We start from the raw sequence: 18,539 nt of genomic DNA, 5'->3' as shown, positions 1-18,539 counted from the left end.
CTGAGCAGACACTTTTCCTGAGGCACTAGCATTCATACATTACAACCAGAAAGGGCTGGTCCATTAAACAAAGTATGGGACATAGACTTTCTCTAGAAAATCAGAAAAGACCCATCTTTCAGACAGGCATCCACACTTGAATGGACAGTTCTGTCAGCACAGAAGCCACTACAAACCTTTCACAATCTATTCCAACAGACCATTTCTTACTACTAAATAAAACCCTTTCAGTCTGTTTCTGTTTTCAGCTGCTGCATCCTTACATGTATTTTCATATTATGAAACATCAATTATGAAATACCTTTCCATGATGTATTTGTTTCTTAGCGAGGATGTCACCTTTTAAATCTTTTCAGGAGCACATGACACTGAAGACTTCCAAGACTTCCACTGCATTGTGATGTGTGTTTTGCTTGCTGTCAGCAGAGCAGGTCAATGCATCCCATCAGTCACTGTGCAGGAGCCAGCCAGAACACCACACAACCTCCTGCTCTCTGTGGGCTTGTGTCAGATACTCAGCACTCACCAGCTGGTAATTATTAGGATCTAATCCATCAAAAACAAACAACACAAACCTCTCTTCTTTCCCCCTTATCACAAACCAATCTACTAACTACTGGAAGTGATGATTACCTATCTCTCCAGGAAGGGCTGGCAGTGACTGCAGATTAATCACTGCAGTGCAGTGATTTAGCACTAAGATGTGTATGATTATTAGGACTGTTATAGAAATTCTGTAGCTTCCATGCTGCCACCAGTCAGAAAACAGTCCTTAAGCTGCATTTACACCGAGCCAAGTCAGAAATAAACCTCTGAGTGGATTTGAATGCAATTGATTTTCTGTCATTTGATTCCTTTAGGAAACATAATACTACATCAAGCCAATAAATGTGAAAAATGCAAGGCTTTAAAATGAATACATTTTATCATTTTACCAGGATTTACCTTCATGTTCCTACCAGCTTCCATTCTATTGATATTTTTAATTCTCATTAAATACTGCTGTTCTAGTAAGCTCCTTTTAAAATTCATTGTCAGTCCCTCCACTCCTCTGAACACAGCTGACTATAGGCTCATAATTTTCTCTGCTCAGGACGATTCAAAAGGTTGAAAGGCTGTTTTCTAAATCCAAGAGCTTCAAATGAAAATTTGTATGATGCAACTGAGTGAGCTTGGGTTTCTAGACTGCTACAGAATGTGGTAACAAGGAGAAAGGAAGGAGAAGGTGGGAATTCATAGACAAACCACCTCTAAGAAACTTCCATGAACTTGGAGAGGATTACACGAAGCTTGATGTAGCTCAGAAAACCACATCACTTCAGTGCCAAAGCAACAGAAAGATACCTAAGAGGGAAGTTATGCTGACAGCACTGTCTCATCATTCTAAAGCACTGTCTCATCTATTCTCATTTGGTTTTTAAAACAACACAAAAAAAAAACCAAACACTAGGGCAAAATACTCAGTACTAGCTTGCACTAGCAAGCTGTCTGCACCAGCCAAGTGAGTGTGCTATATTTTCAGTTTCAAGAGAAAAGGAGGAACTTTCCCATTAGAATATCCCTCTGTTCTCTTCCCAAATGCAAAGTCTAAAGTCACAGTTAAGTGCTCCTGCTGGTTCTGCTGAGTTGGCTGTCCTACTGCTTTTACCACTGGTGGTTTCTTCAATTTAGATCAGTCAGAATACTGCTTTTGCATGGAGCCAATAACTGTGCACTTCTATGCTTTCCTCAGCTTTTCTACGGTTTCTGTCTTGGGAGAAACCAGATTCCCTTTACTACAACATATGGACCTTAATTTTGAGGCAAGAAAAATTCTTTGTTCAGATACCTGTTAAGAATCTCAGCATAGTGCCCATTATTGCCTTCCTCCCATTCCTATAAAGTTATTCCCACAGTGCACTGAAGCATAGCTGAAAAGCAATGGGACAGCAGGCTTTGTAAGTGGCATCACTCAAACCTATCTGCAAACACAACTTTTACTACTGTTGTCTGCCTACTGTTTACAGATCGTTTCAGCCCCGTTCCATGACTTCACTTAAGCTCATGCCTTCTCTTCTGGTCTGGTGGCTGAAAGTGGTTGCACGGGACTGGATCACACATGCAATACATTAAGATAAGAGACAGAGCTACCTAAAGTCGCTCCGAGCTGCTTATTTTCAGTATGACCACTAAGGGAAGGAGCACATAAGGATTTCTTTTCATACCAAAAGCAAAGTAAAACAAAAGCCATGCATTTGACAGTCTCCAACATGTCCTCTACGGATTATACCATGTCATCGCCCTGATGTGATGCTAATTACTCATTTCTTCATCATCTAAAAATACTAGAAAGGTAACAAAGCAACTTAGATACTTGCATCAGGACAGTAGCAGGCTTTAGACCTAACAAAGGACATCAGGAACGGAAACTGTTCCAATGAGGTGGACATGTGGAACTGGAGATGCTAATCAACTAAGCTGCAGGTCACTTCAAAGTGATGACCATTCAAAGACCATCATGCATACATGCAAAAAACTGAATAGACCTGTAGACATTTCTTTTGCTTTCTACATTCACACATCTCTGTGGAAGAAGCTTTTATGAATCATACAGTACTGCCAGGCCTAAGAAGGGTCCTATCTTATCAAAACTTAATTTTGCAAACATTCAGGTAAGACAGATTCACAACGGGGAACACCATCATTTTTATTTGCCAGTTAAGAAATTCCACGCTCTATAGGACATCAAACTTTTTTTTTCTGTGATTGCTAAGAAAAACAGAACAAAACAAAGACATAACCCTAACCTAAAGACCAAAACAAGACACTGTTATTATTAGCAAGACAGCATAAACACAGAATATTTGCCCCCCTTCTCCTTGTACAAAACTTCAGACACCGTTATTTACATCTCAGTGAAAATAAGCTCTTCTAGTTGAGTAACTCATAATAGCAGTGATACAAAAGAAGACAAGAAAGTTGTCAGAAAGCAGTTAAGACTGGGGCTGCTCCACGAGGGAGGACGAGCAGGATGTGACCACAGCAGAGACAGGAGGGTGCTTTCATCTTTCTGTCTGTTAGGGCACAGTCCTTCAGCACGCGACCTGGGAGAGCTGGGGCTGATAACAAGGTCTGCTTAAAATCCCAGGTGCACTGAGTTGATGACCAGGTTTAAAGATTAGCAGGTAGCCAATCAGAAGTAGAATCACAGAAGTAGAATCACAGTTGGAAGGGACTCAAGTATCTTTGAATTTAACTCCTGGTTACACACAAGACCACTCAAAAATCAAACCATATTTCTTAAAGCATTGTCCAAATGCTTCCTGAAGTCCAGCAAGCCATGGCATCATGAACATTTCCACTTACTTAGTATGGATTCGAGTCCGGCATTCAAGTCATCAAACATTAAATATTTTGAACATTAAAGAGAACTGTCCCTAAAACGGAGCACTGTAGAACTCCATTAAAGACTAGCCACCAGTCTGATGTAACCTCATTTACCACAACCCTTGGAGCCTGACCCACCAGCAATTGTTCCCCCATCATGTTATGTTTTTGTCTATCTGTGCTGGACATTTTGTCTGGGAGAATACTGTGAGAAACAGAATTGAAAGCTTTGCTGAAATCCAAAACGATTTCCTCAACTCCTTTATCTTAGTCAACTAGATGAGGAACCTTCTCATAAGAGTGTAGATTTAATCAAACAGGACTTTCCCCTTGTGAATCTGTGTTGGCTGTGATCAGTGTCTGCAATGACTTTCAGGAGTTCTACTTGAAATTCTCAGAATAGTCTTCTTTCTAATTTTATCAGGCACTGAAGTGAGACTGACAGCCCTGTTATAAGCAGGATCTTCTTTCTCACCCTTCCTGAAAACTAGGACAATGTTTGCCAGCTGGAGTAGAAAATCCTGCACCAGTTTGGGGTTTGCTGTGAGTTTATTATTAATGTGAACATAGGCCTCTAGCTTGGGTCACTTGTGGTATCACAGCCTGTGTTAAAGATTGCAGTGAAGAAGTCATTAAATGTTTTGCTTTGTCTATGTTCCTATCAGTGAAGAGATTGCTCTCATCAACTAATGGACAAATGTTATTTCTGGTCCTCCTGTTGCTGTTAATATATTTTAATTTAAAAGTTCTTTTTGTTGTCCCTCACAGTAATTGCCAGCTTCAACTCTAATGAAGCTACATGAATCTTCTCCCTGCATTGGCAAACAGCATCTCTGTACTCCTCCTGTGTTACTCAACCTCCCTTCCAGTGGCCATATACTTTCTTTTACTGCCAGAGCTCTACAATAAGATTCCATGCCTACCTTCTGCCTGCTTGTGTGACTTCCAACATTTTGGAATTGCCTATTGCTGTGTTCTTAAGAGATCTGCTTAAAAAGTGATCAGTACTAATGGCCCCAGCATCTTCAGAAGCAGTTTCTATAGGAATCTTACTTAGTAGTTTTCTGAGAATCATGCAGTCTTCTCTCCCCATATTTAGTGCTTCAGTTTTGGTAGCAGCTTTCCTCCCATTACCAAAGATTTTAAGCCCAAGTACTTCATAGTCACTATGGCCAAGACAGTCACCAATTGCCACTTCCAATTAGGAAGAGATAGGGTCTGAGACAAGGCTGCAATGTAGGTCCAGATATGGGCTTAAGGACAGGCTATGCTGTGAACTTACAGAATAGAGCTGAAAATGAATGCCTGGGCCTGACCTTAAAAATAGATTTCCTAGACCCACAGGCAATGTGTGCTCAGGGCTATGACAGTAATGACTGGCTTGTCACTGCAAGACATTCACTGTCCTCTAAGAGTTATCTCCTGGGTAGGAATGCTGCATTTATGTTGCAGAGACAGCAGACATTCAGAAGTTCTCCTTATCCTTGTAACATACACAAAACAAAAATGTTCACTGATAGTTTGGTCTTCATTCTACCTCACTGACATTAGCCATGTATAACCCTCTGATTCCAGTATCTGCTGACAAACAACATGCATGCAGATACGTGACACTGAACAATCTGAGATGAACCAATTATTCCTTAAAAGAGAAAATAATTGAGTTAATTACAAAGCGTTCATCAGTTTGAGCAAGAATGTACTACACACTTGTAGTAAGAGTTGAAAAGGTGTTTGCCGAAGGCAATCTTTCACACATTTTTGTTCTGACTTAAAATTTTGACACCAGAGTTTTAAAAAGAAGCCCTGACAAAGAAACCATGCAGCGAAACTGGCCTAAGCAGGGATTTATATAGTGATGAGACCACACTTGCTGGGTTTTCTAGAGTATTTGACAATAATTCTCCTCCTTTTCTGGGTCTGGCACTCATAGGGACCCTGTGGTGGGTCCAAAGAAATGGTCTCACACTGAGACCTGTGGTAGTTTACAATGAAAAAATGTCTTCAGCCTGGAGAGTGTCCAAAGATAACTGCATAGCCAGTAATATTTTATTTCCTTTATGCGCCCTTGGAACTTCTGCATTAGACTTTGGCAAGGTAACATCACACTTAATTTTGCATCATGCAGTCAAAAACTGCACCATTAAAAAAAATTATGAACAGTTTACAGGTTATGACTATTGTGCCCTACAGTCATCAAAATTTTTAGGAGTTTTACCCCAGCACTGAAAGCCAAGGCAGATTACATACAAACACTTAGACTGAGGAAAGAAAAAAGGGGTATTTAATTCAAAACTGAAGTCTAGTCACATTTGTGAAATATATACTGAACTGGATAAATAGAGTGGTTTGGTTTTTCATTTATTAGGCACATGCTTCATATTATGCTCTTAGAAGGTACAGTTATTTCTGTAGAAGGGGTATTAAGTGAACCTGAAATCATCATAGTAGTACCTGACACGATGTACTTGATCAAAATCAGTAAAACATCATTTCTAGCTATTTAAAATTTAATTGATGTAATAATAGATCTGAGCCTAACACATCCTGTCTTTGCCAAGGACAAAGGGCATCTCCATCAGCTTTTCCCTTTGCACAAGGCTGACAGCTGAAGTCAGCTCCTGTCTCATTAAGCACAGAAATCATATTGCCATCATGTGGTAGTCTAGAGACAGTACAAAACTGGGCAGCTCTCCACTGCTCAATTTCAAAATAGTCAATTCAGTGACAATAAACTATTATTTTATTTCAAGGAGATAGTGAGGCAGCCCTCCAATGGATATACCTTAAGTATCCCCAAATATCAGAAATTTTGATTTTACTGAATGTAGGAGGAGACAGATGAAAAGCATCTTAAATCTATTTTCATGAAGTTTCTCTAGCTAGTTAAATGAGATGCAAAACCAGGAAAGCTATTACGCCTGAGTCCACCTTAGTTGTTTCTGTTATTCACGTTTATTGTGACTCATTATTTAAGTCTGTGTCCTTGTAAGCAACAGCCTGAATTTCCTCTGTCTGGCCCTTCCTGGCACATTTGTGCACCCGGGCCATCCTTCTCAGGGGAGAAGCTTTACGGTTGGACTAGATGATCTTGTAAGTCCTTTCCAATCTTGTGATTCTATAATTCTATGATTCTTAAGCTGCAGCATTAATTCATTTCCCAATCTGTATGACAAAAATAATTGTCCCTGCCATGACTCTTCACCACTCCCAGGAAGGATCTCTTGGTCTTATCAGATTATCATAATTACAAAGACAAAGAAAATTTAACTATTTGGATTCCTAAGTCCCTCAGTGTCTGAGTAAACAGTTTTGTAACAAGTCTGCCTCTAAACAAGCATTCATGAGAACAGGTTGAAAGATAGGATCACATTATGGGGCGGTCTGCACTATAAACTATGCTCACATTTAGTGATACATATGCTTGCAATTACCATCGTACATATGAAAACAGCTATGCATTTCATTACCAATATTTATGTCCTGTAAAATAGAAGGTAAGCTCCAGTTGTGATATAATGGAAGTTATATAAATATGTGATATATAATGCAAATTACGGAGTTGCCAAGTATGAATACAATCAATGGTGAAGACTTGTTTATAGCTCACAACGTTCTGTTTAAGATAAATTGTGGATGGCAGTTATATGGCAACAATTTCAGCCTTCAATTTTTAAAATCACTTTATCATTACCCTAAGGAAACAGTCGTCATTTTTACAATGCTGTTACCTCTTCACTGCAGGGTATTAAAACTTTTTAGCAGTTTTTTCCTCACATCTTTTGTGAAAGAACTTTCTTACAATATATTTGGAAGAATATTTGTGCCTCCTAAGAAATACTTAAAGAGGTCTGTGACTTATAGACAAACAAAATAATGGCTTTGCTCTTATATTAAAATGTTTCAGAAAAGCAGTTCTTCCGCTGTTAAAAATATTTCTGGGAAAGCCATAGGACAAAAAAAACCTGAGTTTTTTTGTTTGCTATTTTCTTAAGACTTTCCTAAAGTCTTTCCTAAACTTCCTTGTCATTTTTTTTCCTTGACCGGTAGCTTTTTCACCATAGTAACACAAGTATTAAAACAACCACTTCAGTTCCAGTGTGTGCAAAGTTGCAAATAAAACCATCCTTACAACTCTCAGATATCAGTATCCAACTGCAGTTCTCACTACATTAGGAATGATATATGAGAAAGGAGAAAAATCACTGTTTTGGATATTTAATATATGTATATATATATATATATACACACTTAATTAGCACACTAAGCTCCTATTAATGAACTAGACTTCCAAGCCTTCATTCACTAACATAATTCAGGCTAATTCCTTTCATTTAGGAAAGAGATTCAGAATATCTTTTACTATTACAAGGTACTTAGCAGGTTAAAAAAAAATCTGAGTACAGCTCTGAAGTTAAATAAGCATAAAATGATTGGAAGTATATAACAGCATGTCAACAAACATCTTCAAAATCTTACCCATGGTATCCCAAGAGAGCAACTTAATGTAAAATAATAATGTAGCTTTTTTTGTTGGTGGTGTTGGAGGTAATTTTTTGAATAGAAAATTCTGCAAAAGTGAGAACAACATACAAAGCAATCTGTGAAAGCAGAAAAGCTTATAGCTAAATTGCACAGCAGAAGTTCATGCTTTTGTCAAATATTTACTGTTTATAAAGTATACTGATTTTCCATCTAGGTAAAAGTGCAAGTAAATAAACATATTATTCAGAGGTGTATTAAACTCAATGTTTTTTGGCAGGACTTCGGGTTTTTTTTAATTTCATTGGAAATTCTTCAGCATCCCATGTCAGAATACTCTCCTAGATTTTTCCCAGAAGAATGTATTAAACTGCTTTATTTTTTCTACCTATATTACTAAGCTGAGGTCCTTTAAAAGCAAGTGAGGTTGAGTAGAACTAAATAGTAGGTCCAATTTCTACAACAAACCTCAGCCTTGAGAGACATGAAAATTACATCTTGTATAAGGCATTCTCATTCCAGTTGTCAGAGATTTGAGCAAGTGTTAAGCAAACTGAAATATGTATTTATTAGTATTAGATATTTTCTTTGCATTTTTACTTTTTGATTTGATGTCTGCACCTGCTAGACACTTTTGTTTCAATATTCCAGAAAGGAAGGTGTAGACACTACAACACATTCTGCAAAGATCCCCTTTGCTTGGAAATCTCTATTTTCTAGAGAGGGAAGAAGAAAACAAATGCAGAGCAAGATGGCTGTTTGGCATTACGAATTTTATTCATTAAGAGCCAGATGTACTTACCAACACCAACTCACAGACCAGGTTCACCTACACTAATTCTGTAGTAATAAAAAGAGAGGAAGCAACTGAGAGATTTCCTATCCCATTTCACCTCATTCATTGCATTGGCAAGAGGACTTTGTTGGGCTCTCTCTTATTGAACAGAACATGTCTTAAGGTACACCCCTGAGGAACTCTACTTGTAATTTACGATTTCACTTGTTACCTTTGCCAGTGGCATTGTAGTATGTGTGCCCACTTACCTCCATCACCACAACATCAGTAAATCCTGCATCACAACAAATACATATGCTTCTGTATAAGTAAATATGAAGTTTCTTTGGAACAGTGTCTGAGAACATGACTTTTCTCTGCATCACAAAGCGATTTCTTGTTCCTTAAAGAAAGAAGAAAACTTTTTCACAAGACAAAAACAATATAGAAAACTTAGAAAACATATAACAATAAAATCTGGATTTAAGACCTCATCTATACTGTGCCAAAACTCCAAACTGGATGTTCCAAGTTCATATCATGATAGTTGTAGACTTGATCCCATTTCATGTTTCAGAACCTGCAAATTGTGTCATCATAAGTGTAAGGTCATTAAAGCATTACCATTTTGGTAGAGAGGTCAAATAACTGGATACATTTCCTCCTCCTCTATAGATGGGTCACTAACTGAAAAGATGTCAATCTAACAAAAATTAGATCCTTTTGCTGGATGACTACTGGTTTAGCATTAATCCAGTTTCAACCACTTTACCAGTATAAGAAGCAGTAGCCTGTACTCGGCACCACAATAATGAGAAAAAAAAAGCATCACAGATATGAAAAGAACTGCCTGCATGCTCAGACAAAAAATCTAAAAAAACTACAAGAAAGGATGTATTTTCACATACATACGTATGAAGACAGTTCATATATCCTGGGTTGTTTTGTTTTGACACTTTTCCTCAATAGGTGATTGACATCAGGATAATTTTCTTATTGTTCCTATAAGGCAGTCTGTATCTGGTTTAAAGCATACCAGAAAGACATTAAGAACTTAATCAGCAAAGGCATTTTTGCCAAGATGATGGCTTGTACACAGACTTATTTAGAGTTTTGAATCTCACAATTTGCTCATGAGAGGCTCCCTCCCTATTCTGTCCACCTCTTTAGCATCTGCTAATACTTAACAGAGTATTTAATTTCACTTCTAGTCTCAAAAATTGCAGCAGCCAACATTTCCATGTTTAAGATACAAATCAAAAAACAGTCAGCATTGTTAACTTCCCATTTAGTCAGGAGTACCTCCCAAAAAAATCTCAGTAATTACTCTTGATAGGTAGAATTTTGAGTGCTCAACTGGAATTGGGGTTGCTTGTGCTTGACACTGCACCAGCAGAGCCAGGACTCCTGTAGTGTTCCTGCTTCCCAGAACCCAACATTTAAATCTGCATGTCAGGCCAACGGTGTAGAAGTAAACGGAGCAGATGATGTGAATACTAACTTAATTGCTAAGCTATCCCAGAGATGTAAGCAGCTTACAGAGGATAATCAGTTCTGAACACCGTAACGTTTGAAAGGATGCTTCAATCAGATATTATAGTTTATGCCCTAAAAAAAATTGAAGAGCTAGAAGTAAAACAACGGCGGATACTGCCGAGGCAAAAAGCAGTGAGATAATTAGGGACAGCAACAGGCAGTCGTATACATTTCTCTCATTTCTTGCCAAGCCACATTGCTATATAGCCCTTGTTTCCTTTCAGGAATATGATCACCCCTGGAAGTGGTAACAAAGTCATTCTCCAATTGCTCTTCTCTATCTAGTATCTAATTTCTAAACCAGATACCTCCTCCTGTCCATATAGGAACTGTAAGCTCTCCTCCAAACCACATTTTCAGTGAGAAGACTCTCGAGCCAAATACTTCTGTCTAGAACCACAGAAATTCTCCCATTTAATTGAATTCCAACTCAGGAGATTCCAGTAGGATGTCTAGACAACTACCAGCAATTTAACTAAACAGTTTTCTCATAATTACATTAGAAAAAATGCATGGCTTTCTGAGATGGCTTAATTATGTGTTAAAAGAGCTGTAAAATAAACTTTCCTAAAGAAAATACTTGGCATGGTTTAGTTTCAACTACTGGTCTGGTGGCACACCATCCTTTTGCTAGAAGTACCACAACAGAATGCACAGCTCCCCACATTAACTGCATTCAGGGTGCAGATCTTTGTCTAGATGGTTTATATAGGGCATAGTAGCTTGAAACAATAACAAGAAATAGGGTGTTCAGGAGGAGAGAAAAAAAAAAAAAAAAAAAAAAAAAAAAAACAGCTGTGATTCACAAATAAATGGAACATTCCAAAGAAGTTTCAAGTGTCAGGCAGCAGCAAATACTAAAAGAAAAGTTTTTTAAGAGATATTTTCTTTTCTCCTTCAACCTACAATGCTTCTGAGAGATGTATCTTAAGGTAGGTCAGAAAAGAAATGTTTCTCAATTTTTTTGGAAGAAATTTTAATTAAAAATAACATTTTAGCTAGTTTCTCTTCTTATTCACAATATTTTTTGTGGCGAGTGTGCAATAAACTTATTTTATCAACTGAAATGTAGAGTGTTTTCTAGTTAAATAATAAGTATTTAATAATAAAAAAAAAAACTTACAGATCCTCCATCACAGACGTACCAGTCACCAATAACAAAGGACAGAAGCCAACTTATGGCCTAAGATCTTGGTTCTGCTGGAAAATTTTCTGCAAGTTAGATGCAGGTTTTTCCATCTGCATCAGAAAATCTCACCTGTAATCAAGCTGCCTTGAAATGCACACCTTGATTTCACATGTGAAGGAAGTGTACACAAATGCATACGCCATCTACAGAGGTTTACTCTGATCTAGGATGTTTCAGAAAGACTGCCAAGGCTTGTGTAGCGCTCAGAGCTATTACTCCCTGCTATTCTACCAACTAGGCACCAAGGATACTGCCAGGGGTCACCACAGAAGCAGCAGGCATGACTAGAGGCTCTGGCAGTGATAGACAGCCACTCAGCGTTCGGATGATGTTTTTGATTCTTTGGGTGAAAGGCCTGAAATGCATTACAAAGGCTTCCTTCAGAGAACTAAAAGAACCATTTGTAGGCCTTGACCCTCATGGGGGAATTTTATCACCCTGAAACATACTAGAGGGACCACGCATCAGTCCCCAGGAAGGTCATGCAGCAAATAAACCTGAAAGCCATTTTAAACATGTGAAGGAAAGGATGGATAAATAGACAAACAGGAAATTTGCAGTAAGAACTACAAAGTCCTCCATCAGGGTAGGAATAATTCTATACACCAGTACATGATGGGGGTCAACTAGCAAGAAAGCAGCTTTGCAAAGAAGGCCCTGGTGGACATGAAGCTGACCATGACCAAGCAATACACACCTGTGACAAAGAAGGCCAACAGTACCTTGGACTATGTTAAGACAAATGTTCCCAGTAGGTCTGGGAGACAGGTACTTCCCTTCTGCTCAGCACTGGTTTAAGGATGAATCTGGAGCATTGGACCCAGGTCTGGGTTCCTCGCTGCAAGAAGTGAAGGTGCGCATCCAATGAAGGGTTACAGAGATTAAGGGACTGGAGCATCTGACATATGAAAACAAAGGGGCTGGCACTGTTTAGCCTGAATAAGAAAATGCTTAAAGGAATCTCAGTTTAAAACCATTCCTCCTTGTCCTATCACTATCCACCCTCTTAAACAGCTGTTCCCCCTCCAGTTTTTATGCTCCCTTCAAGTACTGGAAGGCCACAATGAGGTCTCCCCAGAGCCTTCTCTTCTCCAGGCTAAACAAGCCCAGTTCCCTCAACCTTTCTTCACAGGAGAGGTGCTCCAGCCCTCTGATCATCTTAGTGTCCCTCCTCTGGACCCATTCCAAGACTGCATCTTTCTTGTGCTGAGGGCCCCATGCCTGGATGCAGTACTCCAGATGGAGTATATACAACATATCTACAAGACTTCTTCAAGAACCATTCTTTTCACTGAACAGCTGTCAAGTAAAATTGAGATTCAAGCCTGTACCTTCTGTTGTGCGCAATACTGCAATTTTTTTCCTCAAAAAATGTTATATTTACATATATCTTAATGCCAGGAGCTTTTCTTATTCCAAAATATCCCCAGGATAACCTTATTTTCTTCATGCACAAAAGCTCCCTTTCACTAACACAAGCATACATATTTACGAATATATGGAATATATTTTCATCACCTCTTTAAATTCTTAATCCTGCAGAGAATATTCATGTTCAACATTCATTAGTGTACCATATAAACAAGAAGGATGTCAATTCAGCTGCAATTAGCTTTTTAACTTTATCTCCTTAGGATTGTCCTTTCAGAAAGTCAACTAGCTGCAATCAGCTTAACGAACCATACACAGAAACAGCCTGTGCATGTCTCTTTTCCAAACATCTGCTTTGAGCCTGGCAGATAAAGTATTTGCACATACGGAAAATTTCAGACATGGGGTTACCATGTAGGCCAAGATCATGAACTTTTGTCTCTTGTTTCATGGATATAAATTACTGTATGATTCTATTTGCCACATTCTGGTGAACCTTAGCCAGGAGATATTTCGAAGCAGTGTACTTCACAGTCCCATTGTTTCCAATGTGCATGTCAATAATTACATTTAAAAAAAAAAACCAACAACTTTCCAATCATTCTCATCATTTATTCCACTGCTTAATCAGACATCAGAATTTTACTGTCAGGAGCGTATCTAATACTACAGGCTTTCTTAGATTTCTTTCATTATCACCTGCAACATCACAAGGTTTCCAAACTTGGGATCTCCCTAAAAGGGTTTCCCTTGTGATCTCTTTTGCCTTTATTGCAAGTGAAAATAATTTATTACCTCCTCAACAGTATACCAAAGCAGCAGCGATGGTTAGCATATGAAAGGTGGTACAAAGGACCAAGGACATACCTATTTCAGCTTTCATTAGGAGCACCAACACACTGGTTATCTACTTGTTGTAACCAATGAGGTTGTGGATGGATTTTTTCTTTTTTTCCTCACCATCTGTTTCCACATTCATCAGAAAAAGCAGTAGTTTCACTTCAGTTCTGCGATGCCGAGGGCTGAGTTTGGTACTACCTGGCATCACAGAAGATGCTTTACTGTCACAAAGTAATCGCTCACAGCATCTGTCTCTGCAAAATGACTACTACACCACCGCTGTCAGCAGGTTAAATCTGTGATTACTTTCAAAGCTAGTGATTCATCCCTTGCTTCAGCCTCCTTCCAATCTACTTCTGTATCTTAACTGAGAGTCAATCCTTTAAATCGTGAAGCAGAGTCATGAAGTAGGTACAGGATTTTACATCAGCAGCAAACCAGCCAGGTTTCCCAGCACCACTGTCACATGTTCCCAAGCTTGCATACATGTTTTTGTACTCTTAGCCTGTGTAGTAGTTTCTCCCACAGGCCAGAATGGGCACAGAGTTCTCAGCTGTTCCCATCATCTTGCAGTATTTAAGCTCTTAGAAGTGGGGCTGGAAGAATATGAGATTTTTAAAAACACTAACACTTTGCAGCCTGACCTAGCTGTAGATGATGCTGTTCACTGCAGGGGAGTTGAACTAGATGACCTTTAAAGGTCCCTTCCAATTCTAATGATTCTATGACCCTATTTAAAAAAAAACACAGCCTGACTGGCTGGTCAGTTCTGTCCAGGTGTTTTTTCCTTCACCCATCACCACCAGCTGCAGCATTACCTTACCTGCACCTCCCATCTGAACATAACTGTAATTCAGTAATTCACACCTTAAACAATTCTCAAACGAGCTATGGAAAATGACTCCCTGAAGTCAGCTTCCCCTTCTTTCAGGTGCTGAGGGAAGGCTTCCCCCTCTTCATGCCCAGAAGAAATCCTGTGGGGCTGCTCTACTTGTATGAAGACATCACCCACACTAAGTACTTTAGGCTTTCCAATGGAAATCAGTGTCACCCTCTATTCTGCCAGAATCATCAGAATTTCCCAGGACTGTATGCAATCAGCTTTCCCAGAGCTGCTCCTGCAGTTTCTGTATTTGAAACACCACATGCAATCCTTACTGATGAAGCACAATTTGCAGAGGACAGTCCCACTTAGTGCTGAGTATGAGCAATGTTCTCTCAAGAAGTTTTTTTCTGTCCTCTCAGAACATATTTCAGACACAGTTAAAGTTATTGACTATTTCTTCTGGAGAGGAAATGCGGGATAAGGAGCTTATTAAGCATGTCAAGAGCACCTTAACTGGGGAGGATATTACCAATAATGTTGCTATTTCTGCATTTACTCATTTCTTATATCTGTCTCCAGAAGAGCCGGAACACTATGCAAAAAGCCCCAGTCCAAAAGTTGACTAATTAACCCTTCAAAAGAGAAAGAAATCCTTACATTAAGAAGACCAGCTGTAAAGTGACCCAGTGGACATATCCTTCTCTTAGTGACTGAATAAACTATTTTCTCCCTTGCTCTCAGGGAGTTCCTGCATCCACACATCCACTGAGGAGCCAGGAGGCAGAACACAGCTGCCTGCTGCAGGAAACACCAAACACGAGGAATGCAGACAGCAGTTTTATTAACATCCAAGTGACACTGAACTCATGAAAAGAAAAACCCTCTGCATTTCTGAAGTTGGTTATATTCCAAGTAACAACCTACAGCATGGCCCTTCCTGAATCCATAACCTGTTGAAAACAGGACGTGTTCTGGTGAAGTCTGTGTTCGCATGAGCCACAGCCCTTGCAGATCTCATTAATGTCACTTAAGCCTCAGTTGAACAACTGTTGCAGCACAGCTGTGTGCATGACAGTGCAGCCTTCTCTCATGTCAGCACAAGATGTTCGGTTTTGTAAATCAGGCAGTAAAACAAGCACTCCAGATAAGCTCTTTCACTGTTTTACTTGCCCTTTGTCAACTCAGCAACTCAGCCACTTGCCAGGAGCTAGATCTTGGGTACTTCAGTGCTTTCAAGAAGGTTAAAAAGGGAACACATTCATAATCCTTACTATCAGAATAGTGACAAGTTTCACAGGAGACATCACATAGAAGAGAGGGAAACTACGGCTGAGTTCCTGAGAAAGTACAAGCCACTGATGCTTTGATAAGCATCTGTACTTCACTGTCTTCTCACTTTCATCTGAAAGTCCTTTAGCCATCTTCCACCACTGTTATTGTTACGCTGAGTGTAATATCACAGACATAAACTTTAAAGCAGTCAGCTGCATGACATCAGCACAGCTGCACAGCCAATCTGATTGCTCAGGGTGATGTCATCTGACAGTTCACAACCTGTCCTCCCAGACACTGTTTTCCCCTACAAGGTACCCCAGCCAGTAGTGAATTTATATCCAGGCTATAATGTGTTCCAGAGAAACCATAAAGTCATTTCACTGAAAACATGCTTCAGGCTGTTGTTAAAGACTGAAAAAAAAATAGGGCTTTTTTGCTTATTCACACCGATAGCTGTTTTTTGTGCAAGCCACATGATGAATCTTGACAAGAGCCAGGCACTGTGCCTACTGGACACAGACCACTGTGACTGCTTCCTACCTGTATAGCTCTTCTGCCTGATGCTTTCTTCCTACTCCCTCTGAAGTGCTTTCATCCAGCTTCTGTCTGCTTTCACAGCTGGCTAGTTAAAAAACTCACACTTTTGCCCAAGCAGTGCTTAAACTTTTGATAGCTCAATACTCAGTGTACTTACTGGGCTGCATTTCAGACAGTTTTTCAAAATAAATGAATAAATAAATAAGTAAACAGCCCAAATAAAAACCCAACTAAGATATTTTCACAGCTGTAGAGAAAGAAGAGCTTATGATTTTTTATAGGAAGAAAAACACTGCATAACTATAATGTCCCATTTATTTAGCACAATGTATCATTTATTCACAAAACTTCAAGTTTTTTAACCAACCTGGACTTCTGTAAAGCCTTCAGCATGGTCTCTCACCACATCCTTCTCTCTAAATTGGAGAGGCATGGATTTGAAGGATGGACTGTTTGATGGATTAGGAATTGGTTGGCTGGACGCAACCGAAGTGTTGTGATCAATGGTTCTGTGTCAGTGTAGGGGCTGGTCACAAGCGGTGTACCTCAGGAGTCGGTCTTGGGGTCGGTGCTTTTCAGCATCTTCATCAATGACATAGATGATGGCATTGAGTGCACCCTCAGCATGTTTGCAGATGACACCAAGCTGAGTGGTGTGGTCGATACATGGAAGGACGAGAAGCCATCCAGAGCAACCCAGACAGGCTGGAGAAGTGGGTCAGTGAGAAACTAATGAGGTTCAAAAAGGCCAAATGCAAGGTGTTGTCCTTGGGCGTTTCAACGAACTGAGGAAATAACTTGTTGAAAACAACCCTGCAGAGAAGGACTTGGGAGTCCGGGTGAATGAGAAGCTGGACATGAGCCAGCAGTGTGTGCTTGCAGCCTGGAAGGCCAACTGTGTTCTGGGCTGCATTAGAAGAGGCGTGACCAGCAGGGAGCGAGAGGTGATTGTCCCCTCCACTCTGCTCTTGTGGGGCCCATCTGGAGTACTGTGTCCAGGCCTGGGGCCCCCAACAGAAGAAAGATGCAGAGATCTTGGAATGGGTCCAGAGGAGGGCTAATAAGACAATCTTTGAGGTCCTTTTCAACCCAGGCCATTCTATGATTTTAAGATTCCATGAAGTTTTTATTTGACACATTTATGCCAGGTTCAGTATTATCTAAAATTTAAAGCCTCATTATTTCAACACAATGTACTACTGAATAACAATAGGACTACATTTAGTAGTGTTGCAATTATTGATACTCTGTAACTAAGTATGCTTTAAGATCATTGTAATCTGCCACAGTTATCTCGTCACTTTTATGTTTAAATCAACAGCCTTGTTGGTATATCTTAAGACGCTACATCGCTGTAGAACATAACACAACCACAGAAGATTCAGGTGACTAAAATTATTAATAAAGAGCAGAAATATTTTTTTAGGTAGTCTGTGCTTCCACTTGCACTGTTCACCAAAGACTGCAGCACAACCATTTCTCAGATGAAGATGTCCAACAATAACAACAAAATGGCAAAAGAGAAAAAAAAAATCTTAGATTTTTGTTGTTGGTGGTGGTGGTTTTGTTGCTTGTTTGTTTTTTGAGTTTTTTTTTCCCCATCTTATACTGGACAATCTTTTTCTGCACAAGATATTCAGACAAATACTCTTGGCTGTCAACATATGAATGTTGGAATATAAACTGTTACCATTCACCATCGCTTCTCCCATCCAAGCTAAGCATTTTGTAGGCGTGTAGGGAGCAACACACTGAATGGACAGCTATAGGTCCTCAGAGAACTGTCAAGTAGCCAGGATGTCTCCAAAGAGTCTAGAACAACCTTTCAAACATGTTAGAACAGACTCTTATTCTCAGAAAAGGAACAAGAATTCAAATTCAGTTCACACAAGATTTCATAGTTATACAACTGCCTGCACTGTCAAATGCAAGCAGCACAGCACAAGATAGAGAAGCACAGCTAACAGTACTGACTACCAAAAGAAAAAAAAAAAAAAGTCTACATGGTTAATTTCACCCTCTACACAATATTTCCTCTTATCAGTATGCCTGTCTCAAGAATAGAACACCGGCTCGAAGGGGAAGGACAGTACACAGTTAGAAGGAATGATAGCATTCCTCCCAAGAAAATGAACTGCCGGGAAAAACACTCTTTCCCCCAAAAAGGCATCTGGATCTAATAGGCAGTAGTCAGGTAATTTTTATTGATACAAAACTTACACTGGTCCCCGCGTACACAAAGTTTACACTCTTTACACTTGCAATGAACCAAGATACTTTTTATGCTTGAATGTAAGCCAAGAGAACTTTGGCACCCATATTTGTATTCAGGAAGATGATTT

The 18,539-nt window shown here is 39.4% G+C and overlaps 1 protein-coding gene across 16 annotated transcripts in view; it reads right to left on the bottom strand.

The window, feature by feature from the left end:
- Positions 1-18,539, bottom strand: part of FBXL7 (F-box and leucine rich repeat protein 7) — a 312,912-nt gene that overhangs the window by 242,261 nt on the left and 52,112 nt on the right. For 11 of the 16 annotated variants that reach the window (XM_042834860.1, XM_042834852.1, XM_042834876.1 and 8 more), the window contains one exon: positions 8,893-9,026. The exons of the other annotated variants lie outside the window; for them this stretch is intronic. The gene's annotated coding sequence lies outside the window, so the exon portion shown is untranslated. The remainder of the gene's footprint in view (positions 1-8,892; positions 9,027-18,539) is intronic. 16 annotated transcript variants of the gene reach the window in all.

Source organism: Centrocercus urophasianus, unplaced genomic scaffold, assembly GCF_019232065.1.
Source record: "Centrocercus urophasianus isolate 14NV4802_14NV808 unplaced genomic scaffold, USGS_Curo_1.0 seq_11, whole genome shotgun sequence".
Lineage (NCBI taxonomy): Eukaryota > Metazoa > Chordata > Aves > Galliformes > Phasianidae > Centrocercus > Centrocercus urophasianus.
The sequence above is the reverse complement of the archived record's forward strand: the minus strand, read 5'-3'. Positions and strand labels throughout refer to the sequence as shown.